The sequence below is a fragment of the Perna viridis genome, chromosome 11, assembly GCF_037379345.1.
Source record: "Perna viridis isolate PV_CMFRI_1.1 ecotype Kerala chromosome 11, ASM3737934v1, whole genome shotgun sequence".
NCBI classification, from domain to species: domain Eukaryota; kingdom Metazoa; phylum Mollusca; class Bivalvia; order Mytilida; family Mytilidae; genus Perna; species Perna viridis.
Genome location: NC_142455.1, coordinates 10,695,116 through 10,702,787, shown reverse-complemented (window position 1 = coordinate 10,702,787; position 7,672 = coordinate 10,695,116). Strand labels below are relative to the sequence as shown.

Genomic DNA, 7,672 nt, shown 5'->3' with positions numbered 1-7,672 from the left:
CGGAACAAGTTTCGCACACTTGTTCAAACTAGGCGCTCTCTATCATGTCGAAGATTAAATTATCTGTCAAATGACACCACATTCGAGTTGTTTGGGTTAAACAATGATTTGTAAAGTCGGATTTTGCGACTTTTCAATTGAAATCGAAAATCCCATTTTTGCAATTTTTGATAAATTCTGACAACAAAAATTGGCACAAGTCATCAAAAGAACCCCAGAAATATCAGCTGGGATACTAGCAGTTCTAAACAGAAAATACCAAATTAGCCATTTTAATTGATGCTTTAATACTCCATGGGCTTTAGCATTACAAAATGTCATTTAAAGCTAATTTTCAGTGGGCTTTAGCATTACAAAATGTCATTTAAAGCTAATTTTCAGTGGGCTTTAGCATTACAAAATGTCATTTAAAGCTAATTTTCAGTGGGGTAGTGGCACATATTTTAAATTTTACTATTATACCAAGAGTGATATTTTACATTTTTTGCTACGTTTGCTTCCAATGAAAAACTGAAAAATTTGGTTAAAAAGATGATACATATATAAGTCAATTTCCGTCGTTTTGTAGAAAGTACAAAGGCAGCAGAATAAAAGAAACAATTTTTGCCTCAACGAGGTATAAAAAAGTGTAATAAAATATAAAAATGTTTTAGTAATTTTTGCGTTAAAAAATTTATATTTCGTTTATTCGTAGTATAAAATAAGAAAGATTAAATAAAACGATTTTAAAAACAGTTACTAGCAGTAAATATGAAAAGCATTGTAATAAAGTTTGTCGCTTCCTCCTGTTAAAAGTGTTTAAGGAGGTAGTCCTAGGGTAAGGGACATAACTATTGAAATCAATGATGTGTTTGTATCATATTAAATTTCACAGAAGCCTTTCAAGTTTTTCTTTGAAACAGAATAAAATCAGTCCAAGTAACTTGATGCTTACATGAGATTGATGTAGAACGCTAAATACAAACGTTCTAAAGATTTTTCAGACTTGTGTCCCTTACCCTAGGTCTACCTCCTTATATACATAAACACAATGTATATAACTGCAGACACAAGAGAGTGTGGCAACTAAAAGCCTATTTTACATATCCACAAGATATTTAACTATTTGACTATAATTGGCATCCTACATCAGAATTAAGATTTCATTTTATGTGAGTTGTGATGCATGTATATTTTGATTCAAATGTTTTTGTCATGTTAAGCAACATTAAAACTTTGGTAAGGAAGAAAGCAAAGTGCGACATTAAAAACTGAAAGAAAGGAATTTTTTCGTTCTTGATATAGTACTTACACTGGCTGTTCTTAAATTTGTTCCTTTTAAGAATGGTTTTTCATCAGTTCGTGGTAATTCCTGATAATATTTTTTTAAAATAATTGAAAAAAAAGAGGCAATGATTTGTCAATACAAAGACAACAAATGATGTTTTACTTTTTAGTGTGAAATTCACAAAAACTAAGTACGTTTCTTGTAATCCTAAAATATGGCTGAATTGTTTTCTTTAAAAGTGTTTATGATACCGCAAAGATAACGGAGGTAATCATTTTTAGTATTATTAATATACGTTATCATTATTTTTGAACACTTTGGTTAAAGCTCACAATACGGTCTTTTTGGTCAGTATTTAAGTAGCAGTCCTTGTAAGAATCATGCAAAATCTGAAAAATGTGATACACCCCAAAAAAGGCTACATATTTTTATTTTTGTAATTAAGTTGTTTTATGGGTCTGTATTCTAAATGTGTAACTATTCATTCAAATCTGCCTGCTCTTAGGAGATAATCAACATTGAAAATCCAGTAGATTCTATTGTATGTGAGTGTCATTTACAGAATTATCTCCCTTACTTTTGAATTCTGCAGTGCATTTTATACAATTTTTATCTCCTATGAGCACGGGTTAAATGAAAAATCAAATATTAATTTCTAAAGCATTTTAAACAAGATATCAAAAATAAAAATATGTAGGCTTTCCAACCATTTATCACATTTTGCATAATTCTTAGCTGGAGTGCTACTTCAACAGGTAGAGAGTAAAAAGAAATATATGTTTCATTTATTTTCATGTCCACAATACGCAACTGGTTAAGGCTTTTATACGCCGGTCAAGCATGAAAACTAAAATATTTAAATAGGAGAATATTACATTGAGTAAATACATCAAAGGCGTGCATCATCGACTCATGACATATCATACTTTAAGCTGATCATTCAAAAAATGTATTATAATTATATGAACATTTACTATAATATACTTTTATACGTAAAAGAAATGACCCGGAATGACATACTAATAGTATCCATTAGATATCTGACTGACAATATTTAAAGTATTGAACATGAGGACAACAGTACATTTTTAGTATAGAAATAGTGTTGGAAGTAATTGTGTGCCTCCATAGAAAAATTATTTTTTAGGTTTCATGTGCTAGTAACCTTCCCTTTCTCCTTTTTTTCGAATTGAACATGATATTAAGAAGGCTTATACTGGAAAAGGGTGGAATGGAAAGACAAGTCAGAAAACTTAACAGAAAGTTAACATATTTAACCCTTAAATATGTTTGTGTGCAAGTGTTATAGTGAACAGTGTTAATTGCCGCGATTGGTCATTTGAAAACATATAAATGATTTACATTGTTTTGCATTCTATTTGGTCACAGAGACGAGACATACTTTTGTATATTAAAAATCTAGGGCTTTCAACTTTTCTAACAGTAATAGTCAAAGAACTCCGATAAGGAAAATCGGATAAAACAAATAAAAGCAGGACCGTCCTAAATATAACGTCAGATATTGTCCTAAAAATCGCCAAAATCCTTCAAAGTTTTTTTGAGTCATAGAACAACAAGGTAATGAACTGACAGACAGAAATAAAACAACTTTAAAGAAACATTAATACAAGGAATTAAAATTCAATTAAAATTCTAGTGCAAAATTATTTTGTCTTAAGAGCGACCTGTTATCTCTTGTTGGTTTTTGTCATTAGTTCTATATGCCCCGCCTGGAAATAGGTTGTTTCATGAAATTATCATATAGATGAGTGCGGAATAATGTTACAGAAAGAAATACAAATATATATAAGATTTGAGGGATGAATTCAAAATAGAATTGGAAGTTCAAAACATCCAGACACAGATAATGACAAAAGAGATTGTCATTCTATAAATTTAAAGTAACATGACATATGATACACAAGGGGAATAACGTCAGATATGTGATATTAATTGTTTCCAAGATGAATATGATGGTATTTTCTAACCACAGAAATTAGATTTTAACATGTAAAACTTACGGTCAAATCGTCTGAGTCTGTTACGTTCGTGAAAGAAGTCTTCTCCTTTTCTGAGGCTGTCACGTTCGTGAAAGAAGTTTTGTCTTCTTTTGAGTCTGTCACATTCGTGAAAGAAGTATGCCCCTCATTTGATAATGCCATGGTTGGAAATGTACCTTATACGTTGGTTGAATGATAAATAAGTCTAGAAACCAAGAAAAATGCAGCTAGGAAAATTTAAATGTCAAAATGCCTTATGTTATCTAATATTAGAATAATTATCAAAACACATCTGTTTACGGAAGCCCATTAGTGCCAGATGTTCACTTATGTTTAAGTCTATCTCGTTAAAACGACTTAGTATCTCGTTATAACGACTTAATATCTCGTTCAAATGACTTGGTATCTGGTTTTCACAAAATAGCTAACTTATTTAAAGGACTTAGCATCTCGTTTAAACGACTTAATATATCGTCATAACGACATAGCTAACTCGTTTGAACGACCTACTATCTCACTCTTTCAAACGACTTCGAATCTCGTTTAAACGCCATAGCTAACTCGCTTAAATGACTTAGTATCTCGTTATAACGACATAACTGGCGTGGTTAGCCATCTCGTTAAAAAGAGGTACTAAGTCGTTTAAACAAGTTAGCTATGTTGTTAAAACGAGATACTAAGTCGTTTAAACGAGTTAGCTATATTGTTAAAACGAGATTCTAAGTCGTTATAGCGACTTAAAAGAAAGTGAACACCTGGCACTATTGGGCTTCCGTATCTGTTTACATGTCATTTATAGACATGCAGTTTTGAATAAAATTTAAAGCCAATGCAAGTTAATTTTAAGTATTTGATAGAATCGGGCAAAATGGGAAAATCAGAAACATACGTGTCAAAACACTATTTAAAAGACCATATTTGATGTCTGCATCATTGACTTTGCTCGAAATTTTTTCAATAGAATGTTAGTTAAATGAGGTTTTTGACAGAGTGATCTGCCCTTGAAGTGTTCAGTTACAGTGTATTTTAATGAAATTATATCTAAATGCACCAACATGATATAGAAAGTCTTGTTTTTCCCTTGATTCTGATCGTGCAAATAGTCAAATTACACCATCAAAATGATGGTTTTTTCATACCATGTTTCAGCCACTGCCTGATTCTTACAAAAGACTTAAATCACAATCAAGAAATGCAATATAAAAAAATATTAAATTTAATCATTAAGATGAATCTGACTTTTAAACACCTAAATAAAAAAACCAAAACGCATATTATGTCGACACTTATAAAATAATAAAAGTAGAAAAAAATGGTTTATTTTAGCTTACCTTATATATTTGAATAACATAAACAAATACAAAAGGTTTATTTAATCTTACCTTATATATTTCAATATAAGAAACAGAAAAAAAATGGTTCATTTTAGTTTATCAATGTTTCTATGCATTTTTTGTCACAAAACAGTCAAGGAACACAAATCAAAGCGCAATTGAACACGTACACATAACTTCCTTGTCTAATTTAGGTAAGGCAATCATTTTATATGAAGGAAATCCTTGGGTTGCCCGAAAGAGCAGTTGATAACTGACATTAAATTAATTGATTATTCAGTCCAAGGAACGTTATCTAAGTGGTGTAATATGTTATTGTTTTAGACAATTGCCATAAGAAATATTTCTTTGTGCAAACAATTTAACGATATCAAAGGTCGAAGAATAAAATTTGATCATATGACAAGTGTTTGAATCGTATTCAAATCACCTAAAAAGACATCATGTACTATCAAAAGCTTTAAACTTCCAACAACTAGTGCTAATTATCTCAAACATTGTTTGTATCCGTATGGGCCTTCCAAATTATTAAAGTTACAGAATAGGAAGGAATACAATTGAAATTTTACCGTGAAAGCACATTAATTAGTGGATACCAATTTTCGTGGATTAGGGAAAGGCACAACTTCGTGGTTTCTTAAATTCGTGGCTTTAAGGTTTTCAGTACACATATCGATGGGAATATACTTTTCGCTTCGAACCAAATTTCATGGTTTGGCCTACCCACGAAAATTAGTCGTTAATGAACAATAATTATTTCTTAATAATCAGTTTTTTTTTTACTTAGCGCAGCTAATACTGTACATGTTGAAAGTGAACTTGGGAAAACAATCTTTTCTAAAATGTATATCATTTGTAGTTTTTGCAGGACCAAGCAAACATCGTTCTATCACATTCTGTAATTTACAACAGAAAGTTCATGGTCGTCACGACGAATTCGTGGATCGTTACGACGTATCCATATGCACCAGGAGAACCGATTTATTCAACATGTCATAATTTTGCTTTTCTCTTTCGTCTACCCTGGATTTGACTTTATATGAGCAACTTGGCTGGTGTTTCCAGAAAAGCAGAGGATGCTTACCCTACCAGTGTTCCTGGTCCATGCTACCAGTTTTTTACTGGAGTCTGAGTTGCTCATTTACTTTTGTTACTTTGTATGCATTATGTTAGTTACTTTATGTTCTTTGTTGTGTTTGTCTGTTTTCCATGTTTAGTCTTTGCCTCTGGATTACATTCTTTTGATTTATTCTAGAATCTTGGTTTTCTTGATTACTCTTTGGCTTCCAATATGAATAATTTTGGTTTTGAGTATTTCATTTTTTGTTTGTGGCTGTTTTCCATGTTTGGTCTTTGTCCTTGTGTTACATTTTTTTTATTTGGTTTCCCCTATAATCTTAATTTCCATAATTACTCTTTAAATCAATTTATTTTTCAGTCTATGTAATATATAACAAGTGTTTGAATCGTATGCAAATCACATAAAAAAACTGCACCATTTAATTACCATTCTGTGTAAGAATCAGGCAATGGGTGGCACATTAATTTCAACAATTTAGTTTTTTTTTGCCTAAATATTTTCAGCACATCTAGAAAAGAATGAAAAAGCTATTTAAGTTTATCCGGAGGCATCTGTGGCGTAAATATTTTTGTACTGCTTACATAGGCAAAGAGTGCTGGAAAATGTTCCCGTCATTTTTCTGTAGTGCATTTCAACTACATTTGACCTGTCAATATCTTAAGAAGGAAAATTTTTAGAAACACTTTGATGGTTATTTCTGGGGGTTTTCAGATATAATTAATTGGTTAATGCATTAAATCTCTGTATTTTTTCCTTAATGTGCCACACCTTATATAAATTGTCCCCAATTCTTTGACGGAGAATTCTTAAATCATGTTATTTTAAAAAGTTTTAACAACTAGTGTCAACTCTCTCAAATCTTGTTTGTATTCATATGGGTCTTGTAAATTATCCAAGTTTACAGAATAGTTTCCACTTAGCACACGTTGAAAGTGAACTTCGGAAACCTATCTGTATTTGCAGGTTTTTTTTGCAGGGCCAAGCAGAACACCTGCCCATTAAATTATATTATTCATTATCAATGAAGAACAATTAACATCGAGCAAATATATATATATATATATATAAAAACAAAAGAAAACTTTCTATAGAAGTACAACCATGTGCCTTTCTAGTGGGATTTTGACGGCTATACTCTCTGCCAATATGACAAGACCTATTGATTTCTGAATAAGAGGGACACAGAATGGAGTGAAACGGGAAATTGGAAGGAGAAAAAGGAGAATATAGGTAAAAATTGTGATGGGATGTGGGAATGGAGAAAAGAGGTGCAAGAAAGGAATCAATAACTTTGTCCTCCTTTCACATAAAATGCACTTGTCTTGCAATATGCTTTGTCTTTTACAAACTATGACTGACATCGTCTAGTCTTAGTACAGACAATTTTTCGTTTATGGGGCTAGAATCTTGTATTAAGTAAGATTTTATTTTCGGAGGCAGCCTTTATTAAAACATTTATTTGAAATGCAGTATTGCTCAGTAATGTTGAATTGTGAATTTCGTTTCTAAATTATCCTCAGTACAGAAATGGATAATGTCTCAGTTCATGAGTCACAAATGTCAATACGCCAATACAGTTAACTTTCGTTGATCACGACTATTAATGAGGTAAATGTGTTATGCTCTTGAATTTCTGATGTTATTGAAACCTGTGCAAAATGTATCGAATTTCGCAACACCACCAGAAATGTGTACATGTTCAAAGGCTGTAAATGTCAGGAAAATAATATGATATGCTGGCACAACATTACCCCCTTGAATATTCTTTTCCAATATCATACAAAGAGTTCCCTAACAAAGCAACCATTTTTTTTTACTTATTTATGCTACTTATTTCTATTTCTATTTAATCATTCACGAACATTCAGAAAAGATGCATTCATAATACGAAATGGATGAAATTTGCTCAATATCAAAATTTGTCAATTGCCACCGATTGCCTGGTTTTTGCATGGACACCCTCTTAAATACCTTTTTAATCGCTGATTGA

At 31.4% G+C, this 7,672-nt stretch overlaps 1 long non-coding RNA gene across 1 annotated transcript; it reads right to left on the bottom strand.

The window, feature by feature from the left end:
• Window positions 1-725: 725 nt before the first annotated feature.
• Window positions 726-4,772, bottom strand: LOC148602952 (uncharacterized). Its single transcript, XR_015916788.1, has 4 exons — window positions 4,650-4,772; window positions 3,289-3,472; window positions 1,292-1,351; window positions 726-785 (listed from the first exon to the last, which is right to left on the bottom strand). It is a non-coding gene; the product is annotated as an uncharacterized LOC148602952 (long non-coding RNA).
• Window positions 4,773-7,672: the final 2,900 nt, after the last annotated feature.